Source organism: Aotus nancymaae, unplaced genomic scaffold, assembly GCF_030222135.1.
Source record: "Aotus nancymaae isolate 86718 unplaced genomic scaffold, 86718_ANA_hifiasm-v0.15.2.pri h1tg000079l, whole genome shotgun sequence".
Classification (NCBI taxonomy): domain Eukaryota; kingdom Metazoa; phylum Chordata; class Mammalia; order Primates; family Aotidae; genus Aotus; species Aotus nancymaae.
In genome coordinates this window covers 18677862-18700164 of record NW_026988494.1, presented here as the reverse complement: position 1 = coordinate 18700164, position 22303 = coordinate 18677862, and the positions used below count along the sequence as shown (strand labels likewise).

At 45.5% G+C, this 22303-nt stretch overlaps 1 pseudogene; it reads left to right on the top strand.

Annotated features, from left to right (window-relative positions):
- The first annotated feature begins 1606 nt into the window (after window positions 1–1606).
- Window positions 1607–2131, top strand: LOC105705447 (large ribosomal subunit protein uL24-like; annotated as a pseudogene).
- Window positions 2132–22303: the final 20172 nt, after the last annotated feature.

Here is a 22303-nt window from a genome sequence, read left to right as displayed (position 1 = left end):
CACATAGGCTGTAGACAGGAACTAAGGCCCAGACAGGGAGGAAATGACAAGAGTCATGAATTAGGAACCAGAAAACCTTGTTTCCGGTCTTACCACTGACCCTAACTTACTACAGTGCATTGAACAAGTCACTTAACCTCTCTCTGTCCTAGTTTTGATATATTTGTGAATCAAGGTGTGTAGGAAAAGCTTTAAATTCAAGCTTAAATTGGAGCTTAAGTGTAAAGCCCTCGGGGGCTTTAAATTCAATTGTAAACCCCCAGGGAAATGCCTTGTTCCATTAAATACCTGTGGGCAAAAATGCAAACTGAACTTTGAATCCCGAACCTCCAGACTGTCTAATCCTAGACAATTAATGGTGCAACATCTGCTCTATTTTTCTAATCCCCGGCCCCGTATCTCACTAGACAGAACACATGCCACCACTCTGATGCAGGAAAGTCTGTCTGAAAATAAGCTAAACCAGATCATTTGGGGGGACTTGCTCATGGCTCCCACTGAATTTTAACTTGTAAAAAGCTCTCCCTTGCGGAGGCGTTAAGAGGCGCTAATGTGATACTGTACATGAGAGCACAGAAACCAGTCTGGTCTCAGAAGCGTTTCTACTGGAAATTTATTGTTGAAAGCTGCGAGTTTTGATAGAGCATTACCCAGGGACAAATCCCACCGCTCTCAACCGTCCTCCTCTTCCTCCTCTGTTTATGCTCTTAATTCCGGAAGGGTCAGCGCTGACTCACAACAGCGCTGTGAATATCATGACCCTGGTGGGCTGCAGGGCCTGAGCTGTTTATTTCATTTCCCTTTCATTCCGTACATAGCTGGGCTCTCAGGGAAGGAGAGGGAAAGTAGCCCATGCTGACTAATCAGTCAAGAAATACTTACTGAGCCCTAGTCAAGTACTGTGCATTATGAGAAAACTTGAGAATACATTGAAAGCCCAGGGCTTTAGAGCTGTGAGGGGACTCGATGAGAACCGCATGCCCCGGCTTCCTTAAACAAGGTCACCAGCCCTGAGAAAGAAAACTTTGGCTGTGTTGGAGTGTGTGGGGGCTGGGAGAGGCCTGGGATGGAAGTTGCTGGAAAGTGCTTATGACCAAAGGGGCCTCAGTGCATTCAAGCATTGCATTTCAACATGTCAACATGTCCCCAACCTGGGCACAGGGGCATGCACTTATAATATCATCATCTCAGGGGTGGAAGTGGGAGGATCTCTTGAGCTCAGGAGTGCAAGACCAACCTCTAAAAAACAGCAAAATAGAGAGACCTCATCTCTTAAAATAAAAGAAAAAATATATATCTTACCAACAACATCAGTCATTAGTCAGTGGATGAACTTTTCTCCAGATTTGAATGCTTTGGAGGGTATAGTGGGGCAGAGGGAAGAAAGGAAGTGGTAGTTGTGAATCCCTCACTCCTCTCCTTAGCCCCCACCCCAGTAACAAATCCAGAAGCCCCAAACTCCAGGGGGCCACAGTTAGTGTTTTGCATATTTGTGCAATTGGGCAAGCTGTCTCTACCCTATCAAAAGAGGCAGCTCATCCAATTGCACAAATATGCAAAAGAGAGGCAGCTCACCCAACTGTACAAATATGCAAAACAGCTCTTCCCTTTTGCGGCCATCACCTTAGCGGGAGCTGCCAAAATGAAGTTCAATCCCTTTGTGACTTCCGACCGAAGCAAGAATCGCAAAAGGCATTTCAATGCACTTTCCCACATTCGCAGGAAGATTATGTCCTCCCCTCTTCCCAAAGAGCTGAGACAGAAGTACAACGTGCGATCCATGCCCATCCGAAAGGATGATGAAGTTCAGGTTGTACGAGGACACTATAAAGGTCAGCAGATTGGCAAAGTAGTCCAGGTTTAAAGGAAGAAATACGTAATCTACATTGAAAGGGTGCAGCGGGAAAAGGCTAATGGCACAACTGTCCACGTAGGCATTCACCCCAGCAAGGTGGTTATCACTAGGCTAAAACTGGACAAAGACCGCAAAAAGATCCTTGAATGGAAAGCCAAATCTCGCCAAGTAGGAAAGGAAAAGGGCAAATACAAGGAAGAAACAATCGAGAAGATGCAGGAATAAAGTAATCTTATATACAAGCTTTGATTAAAACTTGAAACGAGGAAAAAAAAATATGCAAAACAGTAACTGTGGCCCTCCAAGGGGTCACTTACTATTTTACATATTTGTGCAGTTGGGCGAGCTGCCTCTACCCTATCAAAACATTCAGGGAAGATGATTCCTCAAAAAGGGAGGAAGATGTTACAAGTACAGCCCCATGGGACCAGGCCTGACAGCAGAGCCAAGAGGCTGGGGGTTCAGCAAAATAGGATGCCTCCACACCACACTATCTAAGGTGAACCTTCTCCCCAGTCCAAGGAGGAAGTAAGAACAGCTGCTACCAATTTCAGACCACTCACCAGGGGCCAGACACCATGCTAAATGCTTTAGTTGCATTATCTTGTTAACTCTTCACACCACCACAAACCATGCCCTCCAGGGAGCTATAATTCTCTCTAATAAAGGTGGAGAGCAGTGAAGTGACATGGGCCAGTTAACACAGACAGCAAGAACAGGAGAGAAGATGCTGATCGGGTTTGTCTAACTCCAAATTCTGTGTTGCTTTATTCTGATACTGCTTGCCAGAAAAGAAGTTGGAAGCTCTAGGAAGCGGGTGGAAGAGGGGAGATGATAATGCCAGAGGCAGGAAGAAGTATAAGGGAGAAGGCTGATGATCCAGTCTGGGTTCAGCAAGGGGAGAGCTTCAGCTTTGGAACAGGACAGAGCTTGTGTCCCAGAGGTGCCCTTTAGGTGAGGGAACAACACAAAGCGGTAAGATCTGCCTTCTGGATCTGCATCTGTAGAGGAAGATCTTGGGCAGAGATTCTCCAGGAACTGAGAGCAATTAGCAGGCTCTCTGAGAACTTGTGCTCAGAGTTCATGGACGCTTCCTAACTTCTCCAGACATGATTGCAGATCAAGGCACTCATACAGTGCTCCTACACCATGGGGGGCAATGATGCCAATAAGAAAGGACCACTGGGGACAGGGGCAGGTTTGTGGGGCAATCCAATAGTGACAGAGTATCCAATAGCCACAGGCACAGAGAAAAGAGGACCAGCTTTCCAGTGCCTGTTGTTCTTGTTATTTCTGGACCCAGCCTTCCCCAAGTGCCTTAAGAAAACTTCCTGGGAAGGTGAACTCCACCTCTGCCCTGTGCAGTCTTCAGAAACATCACTGAGGAGACCCTTTTACTGTTTTCAATGCTATCAAGACTTGAATAGCTCAAGGACCTCAATCAAGTGCAAAATCAGTGAGGTACATTCCTTTATTCATTCTCATTGCACAAAGAAGTGTGAAACATGATCTCCACCTTCAAGAAGCATGCATTTTTGTTTTGTATCATGTTTTGTAAGCATGTTTGTTTTTTCAGAGATTTACTGAGATGTAATTCACATACCTTACAATTTACCCAACTAAAGTATACCATTTAATGGTTTTTAGTATTGTCACAGAATTGTGAAGCAGCCAGTATATAATCAATTTTAAAATATTTCATCATCCTAAAAAGGGTCCCTGTACCCATTAGCAGGCCATCCCCATTTCCCTTCAAATCACCCCTTTCCCTGGTCTTAGGCAACCACTAAGCCACTTTCCACATGGATGAGGGGGCACATCCCCCTCATTCTAGATGCTCCTTCCATGGGAAGGTGTGACACTCCTGGTCTTTCTCAACTTCTCATTTTCAAGAAGAAAAGGTATGTTTTAATAGGATTCATGAATTTGAAGAGAAGAAACAGAGGATGCTCAGCTCAGCTCAGTTCTTCCCTTTTTCATCTTGGGAGTGAGCCGCCTATACAGAGCAGCGGTTTTTTAATTTAAGGAGTTAGGAAGCATACCTGCCCAACTTGGTGAAACCCCATCTCTACCAAAAAATAAAAAAATTAGCTGGGCATGATGACATGTACCTATACTCCCAGCTACTGGGGAGGTTGAGGTGGGAGGATCATTTGAACAAGGAGGCAGAGGTTGCAGTGAGCCAAGATAACACCACTGCACTCCAACCTGGGCAACAGAGTAAGACTCTGACTCAAAAATCCCAACCAAACAAACAAAAAAACCAGATTAGTTTCAGGCCTCAGTTGGCAGAGCCAAATTTGCTTTCCCAAATACCATTCTGCATTCAGGTTCAAGGAGGGGCCTCTGGAAGAATTAATTTTGTATTCACGAGGCTAATCCTAAGGTGCAAAAGAAGAATAAAATAATAGTATTTCCAGGGGACTTTCAAGGTAATTCATGTATTGTAGGTAGACATTGGGCATTGCTCAAGCCCTGTGGCCATGTCCAAGTTATGTATAGAATTTAGAAGTCAAGAAAATTTAGTCCCTGGAGAAGTCAAGGTGAAACAATTGGTTCTTTCTGGGTCATGGAGGATATAGATTAAAAGCCTATAGCAGCTCCTCACCAGAATCATCCAAGGGTAATTTTTCCAGCTTAAAAAAATGTGGACATGAGATGAAAACCTCTAGCAGGTTCTTGGTCTTAAACAATTCCAAAACAAGAATCAGTGGCAACTCCTGCTGTGGCCCAGAACTGAAAATATACACTCACTTGATAGAACAGATGCCATGTTACCAGTCAGGGCTCACCCCTCAATGAAGCACTGAAATTCCAGAACTCAGGGCCACAGGGACAATGCAAAAGCCAATTTGCAAACTCCACAAGTGTCTCAATGTCCTTCTCATACAGTGCAGACGGTATACACAGATGGAGTCCCGCCCCAGTTTAGGTAAATTTACAGTGCTGAAAATAATGCACAGTGCCAAAATTAACCTTTTGCTAGGAGATTTCTTCCAAATGAGGTTAAGTTCTTCAGCTGCGGATCCCAGAAAACTGACATCCACTCAAAGGCATGATGGTGAAGTAGAAGTCAAGGTCTCCTTTGTCCATTCCCCTGCTCTCAGAATGGCCGTGGGACAGCATTAAATACTGGAGTCTGAGAATACATTTTTACCTGAGATGAGTGCTAAAGGCTGGCTGATTTTCTTAACTGGGGGTGTAGGAGTATAGGAAGTCTGTAACTGTGATCATCTTACGTGTCTTGTTAAATGATCAAGCTTTTTAAAAGTAAGGTGTCACTAGGAATCGGTGGCTCATGCCTGTAATCCCAGCACTTTGGGAGGCTGAGGCGGGTGGATCACCTGAGGTCAGGAGTTTGAGACCAGCCTGGCCAACATGGTGAAACTCCGTCTCTACACAAATTAGCCATGTGTGGTGGCAGATGCCTGTAATGCCAGTTACTCAAGAGACTGAGGCAGGAGAAGTGCTTGAACCTGGGAAGCAGAGGTTGCAGTGAGCCAAGATCATGCCACTGCACTCCAGCCTGGGCAACAGAGTGAGACTCTGTCTCAAAAAAAAAAAAAAAAAAGTGAGGTGTCTAAGGCTTGACATTGCATTAATAAAACTCCCGAGGCCCTGCAAGAATTACGTGACCTAGTGAGAATCCAGGTTGAGGCTGCTGAAAGAATCCCAGCTCAACCCAACCATCCTGAACTCTTCTAGCGGAGTCTGAGCAGAATAAGAAATCGAAGAGGATGAATTTCAGACTTCAATTTCCTTGAACTTTAACTCACACAAGCAAGTGAATTTGATTATGGAGATTAGCTTCTTTGAACTTTGACTTGGCGAGGGAATTTAGACTTTGAGCTTTGAATTCTCCTTGGGAACTCAATAATGAGAAGGCATTTATATTTGAATCTGAAGTGTTCCGAAACTGCTGGCATTTTATTACTGAATTGTCTTCATGCGGTTTATAACTGGAAGATCGTAGTGGATCACTCAATTTTATTCAAGAATTTCTGATGTACTATGTTGAAAAACGGAGTTGGACATAATTTGGGATAGGAAAGGGAGGCACTTTCAACCATGGGTACAGAGTGGTTTGGGGGTTATTTAACCAGCGGACTGTTAGGATTTATTTCAGAGCCTTGGTCCCAGCTACTCAGAAGGCTAAGGCGAAAAGATTGTTTGAGCCAGGAAGGTTGAGGCTGCAATGAGTTATGACTGAGTCACTGCACTCCATCCTGGATGACAGAGGAAGACCCTGTCTCAAAAATAAAGGAAGAAATAAACAAAACACAGATCAGTGGCCCCATCCTCAGAGCTTCTGGTTCTACAGGTAGGGGAGGTGCATGAGATGTTGCATTTCTTTTTTTTTTTTTGAATGGAGTCTCACTCTGCCACCCAGGCTGCAGTGTCACCCAGGCTGGCACAATCTTAGCTCACTGCACTTCTGCCCTACCCTGGGTTCAAGCAATTCTCGTATCTCAGCTTTCAGGAGTGCACCACCACATGTGACTAATTTCTGTATTTTTAGTAGAGTCGGGTTTCACCATTTTGGCCAGGCTGGTCTCAAACTCCTGACCTCAAGCAATCTACTCAGCCTCCCAAAGTGCTGGGATTACAGACGTGAGCCATCACACCCAGCAGAGACGCTGCATTTTCTAACAAGTCTCCATACTTTGAATATCACAGTATAGACAATAGGGGCACATGGATTTCACAGCCATACTTAAATTTCATACATAAAGAACGTCTGCTCTACCGATCTCAATGCATGTTTCGATGTCTATAACCGAACAGGTTTTATGGAGGCCAGCACTAGTTGACTTCACCTTCATCTCTGGCTTGCAAGCAACTCAAAGAGGAATTGTATATCATGTTTGAAGTAGGGAGTAGCCAATGGACCCTTGGTGAGGTATGATTTTGAGAGGCAGCCTTCTAGTCCTAAAGATACTATAAAGCTCAACCAAACAAAAGCAGATGTTAGAATGGCTGACTGCAGGGACCACAGATGCAAATATCCCCACCCCTTCAGAGAAGCAACTCTGAGTCCCCTTCTTAGTTGCTCTTCAAAGGCTAAATGTAGAGACAAAAAGATAAGGTATAGGGCAAGACACCGAGTGACTGCCAATTCCACCACAAGCTTGGGAACATCTTTGTTGTTGCATAAGACATACCTGTTATAACAGGCATCATTTAGATTAAAAGTAATAAATCTCTCCTGGTTCCAGTGACAAGTGGCTGGGCTCATGGTTTTTGGCTCTCAGCACACACATGAACACTACTCATTTTGTAAAGGAGGTACCACGTCTGAAATGGAGACACAGAAGGATAAAATCCAAGAAACATAAAACAAGCATTTAAATAAATTAAATCCCTGTATAGATGAGGAGCTAATTATGAAGCAGTCAGACACTTTTAGTGTATTTAAGAGTCTGTGTTCTGGCCAGGTGCAGTGGCTCATGTCTGTAATCCCAGCACTTTAGGAGGCTGGGCATAGTGACTCATGCTTGTGGTCCCAGCTATTCAGGAGGCTGAAGCAGGAGGATTGACTGAGCCTGGGAGGTAGAGGCTACAGTGAACTGTGATCACACCACTGTACTCCAGCCTGGGAAAATAGAATGAGACCATGTTTCAAAACTCACATCTGTCTTCTGAGAGATTCTTTATGTGCCAGACTTGTGCTAGTTTCCCCATGATGCCACAGCACTGCCCATAGCTGATCAGGACAGACATAGTGCCTGATCCAAATAGCCAGGACCATAAGGACACATGATTCTTAATACAGATAGCTGACTCGGTCAGATCTTCTGAGCATCAGAAGCAGCAAATACAGGTGACAGAATAGTACAGAAGTGGAAAGAGGAAAATAAAAGACAACAGGAAGAGGCCAGGTGTGGTGGTTCACGCTTGTAGTCCCAGCTACTCAGTAGGCTAAGGCAGGAGGATTACTTGAGCCCAGGAGTTTGAGGCTGCAGTGAGATATGATCACACCACTGCACTCCAGCCTGGGCAACACAGTGAGATGCTATCTCTTAAAAAAAGAAAAAGAAAAAACAGTAAAGGCAACAGGCAGAAATTATGAATAGAAACCACAGACAGAAGAGAAACCACAGAGAAAAGATGGCTGGGTGTGGTGGCTCACATCTATAATCCCAACACTTTAGGAGGACAAGGCAGGCAGATCACTTGAGCTCAGGGGCTCGAGACCAGCATGGGCAACATGGTGAAATCCCGCCTCTACAAAAAATACAAAAATTAGCCAGGCACAGTGGCTTATGCCTGTAGTCCCAGATACTCAGGAGGCTGAGTCAGGAGAATCACTTGAGCCTGAGAGGTAGAGATTGCAGTGAGCACAGCTCGGGCCATTGTACTCCAGCCTGGGCAATGGTAGTGAAACTCTGTCTCAAAAAAAAGTAAGAGGGAAGAGAATAGAGAATAGAGTAGGAAGAAGAGGTAAAGGAGGGAGAATATTTCGGTGGTAGACAGGTCCCAAGGTTGTTCTCTTTTTTGCAGCTGCTGAGGTCATCTCCTCATTTATGAATAATAGTCCTTTCTCTGGGAGCCCTCACTGGGAGTCCACAGAAGTTTTTCTTGTCTTTACAATAAACTCCCATGAACTCAGATAACCTTAGCATGTTTCTAGTTCTTGCAAACATATCTTTGTTAACAGAAACAGAGACAAGAGGAGATTGTTACAGACTAGAATTTTGGGCCAAACCAAAAGGATGAAATACAATATGAATAAACTGTCAATTGCTTCATTGCCACTAAAAGCATTAAACGGATCTGACTGGACAGTAGATCATATAGATTTTAGGTGAGCTCAGGGTACTAGAAGCCAGCAGTATACTGCATCTGAGGAAAATGCAAACTCAGCCTTAGCTTGCCTTAACAAAAGTATAGTGTGTGCAAAAAGAGAGAGAGAAAGAGAGGAGAATGGCTGCCCTCTGCCATGAACAAATGTTTGAATTGACACAACCTTTCCAGGGGCCCACACATTAAAGAGACCTTAATGAGACAGCATGTGGGTACAGAGGCAGCAAGGATGGTTAGCAGCAGCACAGATTGGGTGCTTTCCCTAATATGACTCCTAGATGTCCCCGTTCCTCCAACAGCCTAACACTTGCCTTGCCTAATCTCCTATAGTGTTACATTCCCACATCTTATTTTATTTGTTCAATGACTACGTTCCCCACCAGACTGTAGGCTTCATAAAGACAAGGACAAATCTGTCTGTTCATTACTGTGTTTCTGGCACATAGCACATGTTGAGCAGAGTTGGTTCTCCAGAAGTACTTGTTGAATGAATAGGAAAATCACATCACACAATTAGGGTGAAATCAAGTGGGAACACTGAATTTGGAAAGGAGGAAACTGCAGTAGACAGGATTGTCGCAGTGCTGTTCACAATAGCAAAGACATGGAATCAACCTACCTGCCCATCAATAGTGAATTGGATAAAGAAAACGTGAAATGTAGTACCTACACACCATGGAATACTCTGTGGCCATAAAAAAATGAAATCATGGGAGGGGCACAGTGGCTCACACTTGCAATCTCAGCACTTTGAGAGGCCGAGGCAGATGAATCACAAGGTCAAGAGATCGAGACCATCCTGGCTAACATGGTGAAATCCCTTTCTACTAAAAAGACAAAAATTTGCTGGGCATGGTGGTGCATGCCTGTAGTCCCAGCTACTCGGGAAGCTGAGGCAGGAGAATTGCTTGAACCCGGGAGGCAGAGGTTGCAGAGCCAAGATGACGCCTCTGCACTCCAGCCTGGGTGACAGAGAGAGACTCTGTCTCAAAAAAAAAAAAAAAAAGACACAAACAAACATAAAATCATGTTATCTGCAGCAACATGATGTAGCTGAAGGCCATTATCCTATGCAAATTAATGCAGAAACAGAAAATAAAATGCCACATGTTCTCACTCATAAATGGGAAGTCAACATTGGGTATACATGGACAGAAGCATTGAGTATACATGGAGCATCTTATTGTTCCCAGGAGATGGGAACAATGGGCACTGGGGACTACTAGAGGGCAAGAGAGTTGGGGACAGGGTTGGAAAACCACCTAGTGGGCACTATGTTCACTGTTAAGGTGACAGGTTCAACTGAAGCCCAAACCTCAGCATCACGCAATATAGCCATGTAACAAACCTGCACATGTACCCCCTGAATCTAAAATTTTAAAAATTAAAAAAAAACAGGAGAGTGGATTGTGGTTTTCTTTGTTTTTGATTTTATTTATTATTATTCTTTTTTGAGACTGAGTCTTTGCTCTGTCACCCAGGCTAGAGTGCAGTGATGCCATCTCGGCTCACTGCATCCTCTGACATCCTGGTTGAAGAGATTCTCATGCCTCAGTCTCCCGAGTGGCTGGAATTACAGGTGCACACCATCACACCCAGCTAATTTTTGTTTTTCGTTTTTTGTATTTTTAGTAGAGATAGGGTTTCACCATGTTGGCCAGGCTAGTCTTGAACTCCTGACCTCAAGTGATTTGCCCACCGCAGCCTCCCAAAGTGTTGGGATTACAGGCATGAACTACTGAGTCCAGCCTGAATTGTGGTTTTCAACTATCTGGAAGACTTCCAGGTGAAAGAGGGAGTAGGCTCATCAGGGTTGCTCAGGTGGGCAGAACTAACCTGGTGTAGTTGGGCTAAGAGGACTGGACTGGCAGGCAGAACCCTGAGGTCACCCACCCACTCATGGTAACCCCATGACTTAAACCTGAGCCATCACTGTATCCTTTCTAAGATCTGTTCCAGCTTCAACATTTAATGTACCACTGACTGATGGGTAAACATTACTAGGAGAGAGATTTTTGTTTTATTTTGTCAAAACTCCCCAACATTTACAGATGTAAAAAAAATAGAATGATCTGTCTTGTAAAGTAGTGAGCTATTTGTTAACATAGATCTTCAAGCTGAGTTAGAACACCACCTGCTATGTGCCTGGTAGTGAGGATTCTTGCATTGGGTGAGATGTTGGACAGGAAGACATTTAGCCTTGTCAGATTCTGTGAAATTCTAATTACTGGCTGGGTGTTTCAGTTTTGGTGCCAGGAATGGGAACCAAAGAAAGAAGTGATTTCTGCCTCATTCTGTGACTTGTAGGTATGTGACTTCATCTTACTGAGCCTCAGTATTGTCATCTGCTAAGTGGGAATAGTAACACCTGCCCCTCCTACATTAAATTGGCAACGATCAAATGAGAGACTGTTTGGACTTTGAACATATAAAGTGCTCTACAAATATATTAAGTCTCTGCTTCTCAGGGAGAATAGAAAATTTACAATGACACATCCCCTGATATCCAGGCCAAGATTCTGTCAGTCCAAAACAAGAGTATTTTTTCCTTACCTCTCTCTCTTTCCCTGCTTGGTGATAATAGGGCTGTTAACTTGTTTTTTCAGTTGTGGTGACTTAACTTGTTGCATAAATGTCAAGTTCCATTTGACTAGAAGTTAATATATAATATCTCCCCTTCCCTCATGAGTACAATCCTGTTAAATTATCCCTTTATGTTCATATTGATTTTTTTTTTTTTTTTTGCTTTTCAGTTTTAAGTCCTAAAATAGCATCTTCTACCCAACTGCTTTACTACTTTCAAGGCAATGAGGATGGTGCCTGGCAATGTGGGAGTTTAACGCAGATCAGAGTGAAGTTGGCTGCGCTTCAAGATAACAAGAGCACCGCCAAATGGGCATTTATCAAGGAGAGCCTGACAATCCCAGGAGCCTAAATTACCTTACGTTTGCAGCATTTCATTCACAGTCTCCTGTCACCCTTATGCAAGCCAAATGGAAGCAGGAGATGAGTTTTATTATCCTTATTTTACGGGGAGGAAAAGCCAAGATACAGAACCCTGAAGAGCCTGTACAGAGGTCACTGGGCCTGACTGGTGCTGAACCTAAGCTTCGCTTCCTCTTGGTAAATTACTCTTGCTGCTAAATCTTCAGAAGCCACTGGAAGATTCTGCCTGTCCTGGGGGTCAACTCTACCCACAATGCACTCTCAGAATTGTAGCATGCAGGTCTCTCAACCACTGGCCAACCTTGCTAAGAAAATCTGGGCCCTTTTCCACAGTACCTTCACAGACAGAAGCAGATCCAGGGAGACTGTCCCCAAAAGAAGAGGAAGAAACAAGGACAGCAAGTTTGTCTCTGTTAACATTTCAGTGTTTGACCCTTAAAGCAAATGGGAATTATTAGGAAAAAGTATCAGCTAGAGGCTTAAAATCTGCACAAGGGAGGAGGTGATTCTCCAGTGAAAGGGATGCATCTGGCATGTAGGCACAGTGACTTCAGGAGCAGGGGGCTTCTCTCCACGTCACAGGTAAGTCAGCTCACGGTAAATGACTTATCCACCGTCATGTAGCTAGTCAATGTCAGAGCTACTCAAGAGCTCTGGTCTGCAGATAACCCTTGCCCATAAATGAACCCCAAGCATTGACTATCAACTACAAGGGAGTATTTAGGGGAAAAAAGTAGTCTCTTTTTGGCCTCTCAGAAATAATACCAAGGAGGTAAATAGTGTCCACTATTCTTTCTCTGAAAACGGCTGCCTCTCCATTATTCCTCGCAAGTTCCCTCACACATTTTCCCTTCAAGATGAGGGAGGCCCCATTTCCTTAGATCTGGCTCTTCCAGGAGAACCTCAAAGAGGAAGGCTGGGAATACTTGTTCTTGGGTTTTCAAAACCAGCTAGAGACCTCCCCATGCCCAGAGGGAGAGGGAATTTCCCAGAAAACACTCTTGCACAAAATCCCCCCCTCCTTTTTTTTGAAACCACTCTCCACGGGCACTTCCATGGAGTCACCTTTTCCCAACATCCTTTTATCACCAGCCGGCAGGCCAGCTCACACCTCCTGCCTTCTCGGCAAACAGCCTCTCCCGCAACAAAATTCAGGGTCAGGGTCGGGCCAGTCAGAAGCAGGTCTGAGCCGAGGGGATGCCTACGCAGCTCTCCTGAGGGGCTGTCAGAGCTGGCAGGCATTGGTGGTCCCGAGAAAGCCCTCTGCCCCTCCCAGCGCTGCGCTCAGCTCAGCATCCACAGCAGAGGCAGTGGCGGCAGGGAACCTCACCGCTGCAAGTTGAAACAAGACTCCCCGCCTCCCCTGTCGGCAGCCGGGCTTTAAATAGGATTAATGAGAGAGAACATTCTAAACACTGCTCCAAGAGGTTCCAGAACAGGCAGCCGGCTACTTCCTCTCAAGCTGCCATTTTGGATCGGTTCCCCTGGCTGTCTCTCCTAACTTGGAGCCAGGGCTTTTGCACTCTGCATTGCAGCTCTGCTCTGTACCTGACCTTGGGATTTCAAGGACAAGACGAAGTTCCACTGTCCCACCAAGAACCTCCTCTACCCACTGCGAATGCCGGAAAGTTCAATGCTGCCTCACTCATTTAGATTAATTGATTACCCCCATTGATAAAATGAAAGGACCTCGGGGAAGGGGTGGGGCTGGAGCTGGGAAGGAAGTGGCATTGCCCTGGCACTGTCCTTCAGTGGCGAGTGCTCTGTTGTATAGCAATCACTATCTCATCATCGAGAATTGTGATAGATATTAATAGATTGTGGTAGAAGTTCGTCTAAGTGCTCCATGGTATAGCAATCACTATCACTGAGAATTGTGGCAGATGTTAGTCTGTTGTACATTATTTTTTCTTTTTCTTTCTGAGATGAAGTCTTGCTCTGTTGCCCAGCTTAGAGTGCATTGGCATAATCTTGGCTCACTGCAATCTCTGCCTCCTGGGTACAGGCGATTCTTCTGCTTCAGCCTCCCAAGTAGCTGGGATTACAGGTGCCCACCACCACGCCCTGCTGATTTTTGTATTTTTAGTAGAAACGGGGTTTCGCCATGTTGGCCAGGATGGTCTCCATCTCCTGACCTTCTGATACGCCCGCCTCGGCCTCCCAAAGTGCTGAGATTGCAGGCATTAGCCACCATGCCCGGCCTGTTGTACATGTTTTCCTGTGTCCAATCCTGTGGAATATTATTGTTAATATCACTCAAAAGGGCACAAAATAAAGCTTCTGGGGCCCAAAGACTACGCCAAGGTCACTCAGCTGCTAAGTGCAAAGTAGAATTCCAACCTTGCAGCCTTGCAGGCCTTCCACTCCAGGTCTATAGACTCGAAATGTTTTTTTTCCACTGCGTCATGCTGAATGGGCTTCAGGCCAAATCACGAGACCATTTCCAAATGGAAGAAATAGGGTAGAAAAGACTCTGGGTTCATGATTGGGGGAGGGACAACAAAGAGGACAACCACGACTAACACTGAAGAGATTTCCTATACATTTTTCTTGTCCTGAGCACTGCACAAGTTTAGCCCATTTCACCCTTGCTGCAAGACTGTGAGGCAGGCACAACGACTGGGAAACCTTAACCAAATCTATGCTACGCAATTTTGTTTCCACTGAACCCTGAAGGCAAAATTAGTCAGCATTTACCAAGAGTGCTTTCTGGATGGACCACTCAACCTGGCTGCCGTAACAAACCTTTTTTTGCCATTATTAGAAACTAGGGAAAAAGAGACAGAAAATTCTGGTGGCCAGTCACAGTGGCTCATGCCTGTTATCCCAGCACTTTTGGGAGGCTGAGGCAGGAGGATTACTTGAGGTCAGGAGTTTGAGATCAGCCTGGGAAACAAAGTGAGACTCCATCTCTACAAAAAATTAGCTGGGTGTGGTGGTGAACACCTGTAGGCTCAGCTACTCAGGCTTAGGTGAGAGGATCGCTTGAACCTGGGAGATCAAGGCTGCAGTGAGCTCTGATCGTACCACTACATTCCAGCCTGGGTGACAGAGGGAAATAAATGAATGAGAGAGAGAGAGAGAGAGAGAGACAAAGAAAGGAAGGAGGGAAGGGAGGGAGGGGAAAGAAAGAAGGAAAGAAAGAGAGAGAGGAAGGAGGAAAGGAAGGGAGGGACAGAGGGAAGGAAGAGAGACAGAGAAAGAGAGAGAGAGAAAGGAAGAAAAAAGAAAGAGAAAGAAAGAGAGAGAAAGAAAGAGAAAATACTGGAAATGACCTCAGAGATGATTGTGTGCAAACCACCTGCTCCCTTATGCCCCTCCCAAATTTTTGTAAGTGATTAGATTTTTCCGAGTCCAGCTTATGGAGACTATAGTCTGCCTTGGGAATAAAAGCAAAATACATGGTCAGCACCCAGAAAATCTGATATGCAGAGTAAAGGGAGTGTAGTTAATGGCAGAAGACATGAGGGAAGAGTGGAGATGCTCATTGAGAGGGGCAGTGATCTGGAGGAGTCAATTAGAAAACCAGGCAGGCCAGCAGGGCCCCAAGTGCAGGGCCGCCCTTGCCTCAGACAGACAACCGGTCTCTAATCTCCCCAGCCCTTTGTGGGCAGCATCCTCTCCTCTAGGACTCCGGGAGCCGCTTCCTGAGAAGCCACTGAGTAAATGTGTAAATTAAATTGCAGTGCACAGGGTTTCCAAAGCCTCTGCTATTTTTTCCTCCCCCCTGGGGAGAGGAAATGAGACGCCAACATTCCCCATAGGGGAACTAAATGATTTCCCAGAAGTCATGATCTCATATGCTCTATTTGTTTAAATGAGTTTAGGGCTACAAGCAAATGCGCGTTTGACAGGGCCCATTTGCAAAAGACCTCTCTTAGAACTGACAAGGGCCATGCCAACTTCTTTGTCTGCGTGCCATTCCTTAGCGCTGGGGAGAAATTAGCCCCAAGTCAATTAGTCCATTAGTCACCAGCTATGTGCCCAGCAGCAGGCAGAGTATTATTAAAGATATAAAAAAAAAGAGGTGGTCTTTGTCCTCATTTATTTATTTCATGTTTATTGAGGGCCTATTATGTACTGAGCATTGATCAGAGCACTTAAAATCCAGTAGGAAAATGAGATTCATTCACCTGAAACAATAGCACCTAAGTTACAAAGTGCGCAATAAAGAAATGAATAGTAGGACAAGCATGTGTAGTTTGTGAGACTTCATTCAATGGGGTGGGAGTGGGAGATTAAGGAGGGTGGGTCAGGGCCTAGTGAGGGCCTTGAAAGACATTTCCATCTGGCTTGAGGGAGGGCCAGGTCCTGGATGGATATGGACATGGCCTTGATGGTGGGGAGGCAACGTGGAGCTCTGGGCTGGTGGTGACCTAGGAGATGGTCAGGTTGGGGAGGTTGGGGCGTGGGAAAGCTGAACACAGCAGTTTCAACTTGATGGTAGAAGGGAGGCTATTCTATGCCTGGTGCTTACAGGGGTCCTAGAAGGCTTTCATTCATTTGTGGGGAGATCTCCAGCCTTGGGTAGAGGTGAGGAGAGTTGACTCTGGAGAGACACTGGAAGACTAGAGAGAGCAAAGGGTGTGGATAAGCCTGAATTCCAATTTTTTCTCCTCTGCTACTAGTGGTGGGATTTAAGGCAAATTGTTTAGCCACTCTGAACTGCAGTTTCTTCATTTGGAAAACAGAGATAATCATTTCTGTGACTGCTCAGTAAGATACTGTAGGTAAAATGTCCAGCAGAGGTATTGTATGTGATAGGCAAACAATGAGTGTTAGTTTTCTACAGGGCTTCCCCCATTTTGAAGACAAAGGTGAGCTACACATGTATGTTCTAATATCTATCTACCACCACTGGACCAGACAAAGCCAATCAGGGTAATTTTACTGAGTGTGCTCATGACTGCTAGATGATGTGGCCAAGCTGTTTAGTGTCAGCTGAAGGCCTTCTGGGAAAGGTTTTCTTGATCTTGAAAAAGAGATGCAGCAACAAGGGTCCTTTATTGCTCAACCCATTGCTAGTTCTGGGTGTCCAGACTAGACTGAGAGATTCAACCTGTGATCATGAAGCAACCATCCCAAGGGCAAGCCAAGCCCATGCTCTGAGGATAGCAGAACAGGGACATGGTGAGGCCTGATTCCTAATGGTCCTGGGAAGCCAAGGTACAAAGGAACCTGGGACCTGATCTCTGAGCTTATTAATTCATGAGGTTTTTGTCCTATTGTTTAAGGCGTTTTGAGTCAAGTTTTTCTGTTACCTGTTCATGGAAACATCCTCATGATTTATAATTTTGGACAAACTTGTCAAACCCACAGAGGAGATAAATTTCAGAACAAGTGATAGGCCAGACCTTTCAGAGATTGGATGTTAACTTAGAAATAGTCTGTTGGCCGGGCACTGTGGCTCACACTTGTAATCCCAGCACTTTGGGTGGCTGAGGTGAGTGAATTGCTTGAGCTCAGGAGTTCAAGACCAGCCTAGACAACACGGTGAAACACCATCTCTACAAAAAATAAAAAAATTAGCCAGGGGTGGTGGCATATGCCTGTAGTCCCAGCTACTGGAGAGGCTGAGGTGGGAGGCTCACCTGAGCTCTGAGAGGCAGAGGTTGCAGTGAGCCAAAATTGCACCAGTGTTCTCCAGCTTGGACAATAGAGTGAGTCCCTGTCTCAAAAGAGAAAAGAAAAGAAAAAAAAAGAAGAGAAAAGAAAAGAAAAAGTCTGAAATATACTGTTGAAAAAGATGGAGTGAGGGAGTCAACTTAAAATACTTCCTTCTCATTTCTCTGTAATTTAGTTCAACCCTGAGTTTACATCAAAGGTCTTGCTACGTAATTTTCAGATGAGCTTTGCCAGCTGGTACCTAAACAAAGCCGATTCACACCACAGCCTGTTAGTGCCATTTGAGCCCTTGCATTGCATTAGCCAAGTTGGCTGTCTCACTATTCGCTGCTCAGAAGGCTGCCTGCTTGTGGTCAAACCTGCCCAAATCAAACCACATTCAGGCCTGTGTCAGTTACAAGGTTTCTGAGGCAGGTAGGAGTCATGTGCCATTAAACCCTGATGTCCCAGCTCCAGCGAAGGGTCAATTTCTTGTCTTGCACTTTGACTCAGTTTTCCTTTCACTGAAAGAGTAGGGTGGACATATTTCCTGATGTAACTTGAGTGTCTTAGTAGGGAGGGGTCATCGTTGAATAGGAATTGTTATGTCAGCAAATTCTTCCAGGGCATCTGAGGGTATCTGTTCTCTCTACAACTTCTCTGGTCTCCCTCACCTGAATACAGGTGAAGACTTAAAAGGAAGTTACAAATAAGAAAGCTAGTGATGATGATAATAAATGATTTATTGGAGTCACGCAATACTTTCAAGGAAAGTGAAATACTACTTTCATTTTATCTCATTTGTCTTTATAACACTCAGAGAGGACAGAGAAGAGATGGTCCTTCCAATTCAAAGACAAGTTTCCTCAAGCCAAGAGATAGGAGATTCAAGGTGCTCAGAGATCTACAGGCAAGGAATGAAAACTCTTGCCAGGTGCAGTGGCTCACGCCTGTAATCCCAGCACTTTGGGAGGCCGAGGCAGATGGATCACGAGGTCAAGAGATTGAGACCATCCTAGCCAACATAGTGAAACCCCGTCTCTATTAAAATATAAAAATTACCTGGGCATAGTAGTGCGCATCTGTAGTCCCAGCTACTCGGGAGGCTGAGGCAGGAGAATTGCTTGAACCCGGGAGGCAGAGGTTGCAGTGAGCTGAGATTGTGCCACTGTACTCCAGCCTGGCACCTGGCGACAGAGCGAAACTCTGTCTCAAAAAAAAAAAAAAAGAAAAAATTCTTGTTACAAAAGCTGCACATTCAAAGCAACTCCATGGGAACTGTTTTCTACCCTGGAAAAAGACAGGGATGGTGAGATATCTTCTAAGGTCATGAGACCATTGGCTCTGGTTGCAGAAAAACTGGTCTTCCCAGTTCTTTCCTGGGGTCACTGGGAAATCAGTAGTGGCCTCAGTTGATTCCTTAAAGCTTTGCTCAGTGGTCTAGGCTCATAATATTTTCTCACCTATTTTTGGAGATTATTCAACTTCATGTAAATAGAGTCAGCTTTTCTTGTCTCTCAACACAAGGTTCTGGATTTTTAGACTTGACATAATATTAAACAATTATTTGATATTTTGTGTTTTTCATACCACCTTTGACTTTGTTAGTTCTTTTCATTTTGTATTGTTGCCAAAAGACAGATAGGGAAAATGTTATTAAGCCTCTTTTACTGATAGCAAACTAAGCCTCCAAAAGGTTGTGAGAAGACGGCAAATTGGAAGAAACAGGAATACATGCAGATTTTCTGAATTTGAGTTCATTTATCCCTCTGAAACATCATCTTGCCTCCCTACTCTCAGAGCCTTCATTCTAGTATTTTTTGAGTGCTTGCTTTGTACCAACAATGTGCTGTGCTCTGGGGATTTGATGTTGATTAAAACAGACATGATCTTTAAGCAAGAAACTTACAGAAGAGTTGAAGAGACAAACAAGAAGCCAGGCAATTCATTACATTGTGATAGGTGAGAGTACCTTGAGGAAGGCAGAGTTGTGTGTAATCCAAACAAGCTGCTGGCTTAACTGGTCTGTGGGTCTGGTCCAGTATGGCCAATCTTAGGTCTTAGAGATGAAGCATGATGTTCTGTATCTCAGGTGGTGAATAGATGAGGAGGGTAGGTGATTTTTACAAGAAATGTTTTGTGACCCAGCTTTCTCGATGCAACTCAGGCAAGGGAGAGCCTGAGGGTTGCAGTTTCACATGAGATGCCTCTCAGGAACCCAGACACTCAGGAAGGGCAGCGCCCCTTCACTAGACAAGGAAGAAAGGCAGCCACACTGAGAACCCACCGGTGGTGTTGGGGGTAGACACACCCAGCCATTTCATTACCATGCCCAACTGCTGAATCAGGGAGCTAATTATGGCTTTGTATTGCTGGAGACCACATTCCTGAGGCTTTCATGCACACACACGGAACCGTAACACATACACACATGCTGTGCCATCCATCACTGTTCTCCTCCTCCATTCTGCTTTCTCATTTCCTCCCCCACTCTCAATGCATTCTACTCTATCTCTAAAGTATCCCTTCCCCAGGGTTCCATAGTACATCCCACTTCCACCCTACATACGCAAACCAACACACTGCTCAGACCCTTTGCCCGACTCACTCATTACGGGAAGGCTACACGTCATACTCAGGCTTTTACCTAGATGCTGCTGACAAAGATGTCGGTGCTGAAGGAAGGTCCTCACGAAGTATCTTCTCATCCAAACCATCCACTTTCCAGATGAGGAAACTGAGGCCTCGTCAGGGACATGGCTTATCCAAGAGCCTATAGTCAGCAGTAGGGCCAGAACAAAAAGTGGACTCTGGAGTCTTTTGCCTCTTCCACAGAACCTCATCTCTGAAGACACAAAAATGAGTTTGAAGTCTGGAGCCCATCTGATCCCTTAATCTACCTTCCAAGAGTATGCCCTTTCTTTAAAGTGCTGGAATGTTTGATCGATATTAACTCAATCGGCTAAAATTCTTGAGATACTCTCACCAGCAAACAAGAATACATGTTCTCTGTCAATGAATGGAACACAAAGAATCATGGGGCTGTAGAAAAAGGAGGCATTATTTTGCCTGGGACTGTAAGAGACAGTGTGAGTAAGTGTTGCATATTTTGTCTCAAATTTTGAGAGGTAGAGTTAGAAGAGCAGGAGAAAAGCTTTTCAGACTGAGGGCCAGGTGTAGACAAAGGTAGGGAAAAGGAGTTGATGTTCAGGAAAAGGCCAAGTAGGCTTTAGGGTTGACAGTTAGAAGTTGTAGTATTGCTTGTAATCACTGCTGTGTGTCTTTACTTACCACAAGCCAGTGAGTTTCATTTAGTCCTCACAACGACCTATACATGAGAAATCCATTCATTTAACAAATATATATTGAGTGCCTACTATGGTGCCTGGCAAGTTCTAGGTGTTAGGGATACAGCTGTGAATAAAACAGATCAAGTCCCTCAGCCATCGACACAGGAGAACAAGTTCCTGCCTTCCAGGAATTTACATTGTGGGACTTGTTACCTCATTTTACAAAAACAAAAAAAGCAAACCTGAGATAGAGGAAGCAGAAGGTACTAGCTCAAATAACAAGCAGCAAAGTCTGTCTGTGTTCTTAAACCCCTTGCTGTGCCACCTTTCAGGTAGCCTAGATTCAAAGGTCAGAGTCTTCAGGGTCAAGACCTGAAGGCAGTGAGGTTCCCCTACAGGGTTTTGAGCAAGGGTGTGGCAGAAACCAGAAGACTTGTTTTCCTTTGAGCTGTCCCCACCACTATCACCATTTTATTTAACTTTTAAAATTTATTATTATTATTATTGAGACAGGTTCTTGCTCTGTCGTCCAGGCTGGAGTGCAGTGGTGCTATCTGGGCTCACTGCAACCTCCACCATCCAGGCTCAAGCAATTTCCACGTCTCAGCCTTCCAAGTACCTGGGATTACAGCCTCCTGCCACCACATCCAGTTAATTTTTTTTTTTTTTTTTTTAGTAGAGATGGGTTTCACCATATCGGCCAGGCTGGTCTTGAACTCCTGACCTCAAGTGATCCACCTGCCTGGGCCTCTCAAAGTGCTGGGATTACAGGCATAAGCCACAGTGTCCGGTCTCCATTCTATTTATAATCAGAGATTGGCTATGTCAATCCTACTCCATTACACCTACGCCCCCCGTACACACACACACACACACACACACACACACGCTTCTTTCAAGCTGAGGGTAACACTCCTTGGGCAGAGCTGCCACCTTCCCGCCAAGCCTGGTTTTAGCGGATTCGCCTCAGGGCACCCTCAAGCCCCCAAGCCTCAGGCAGCACCTGGCACTCAGGTTAACTGACCGTTTGTCCTACAAAACCCTGTAAGCTTGAATCCTCTCCTGGTTCAATTGCTAGACGTGAAAAGTGACGGTGGTGAGGAAAATGACAGTGTTGGAAGGGGACTGGGTGAGACTCGCAGCTGTAAACCTGAAACAGGCCTGTGCTCTTACCTGAAGCTCAGCTCCCTCAGAGCTGGAAAAGTTTGCTTTGGAAACGTTTCGGGAGCGGGGGTGTCGGTGCTCTGGACTCTAGTCTGTAATCCCGGTGTGGTTTGCAATGCCCCTCACTTGGGTGCTAGTCCAGTCCTTGAGCTAAAAGCACGCCCTTTCGTGGGAGTCCGGAGTGGGAGAGATGGTATTCGAAAAAAGAAACTGGCGAGTAAGAGGAAGGGGTAATAAAGAAGGGAACAAACACAGGAGAAGGAATGGATAAAAAAAATGGAGTAAGAATTTCAGGTAATAAAAGGGAGAAGAGGATGAGGTAAGAGCAAGACAGGAACAGTCGGAGAAAGGGGGCCTGGAAAGACAGGAAGACTGAGGGGGCAGGGTCGCCCGCTGGGGCTGGTGGAAGTGAGAGCAGAGAGACTGGACCCGGGACGCCGCGCAGGCCTCGGGCGCTGAGGAGCTGAGAGGTCGCGAGCAGCCCCAGCTGTCAGCCCGGAACAAAGGCCGCCGAGCGGCCCCCGCCAGGCTGCCGGCAGCTCCCGGCCAATCAGCGGCGCCGGCGTTGGCCCCGCCCCCGGCCGGCCCCGCCCCGCCCCGCCCCGGCCCCGCCCCGCCCCGCCCCGGCCCCGGGACCCGC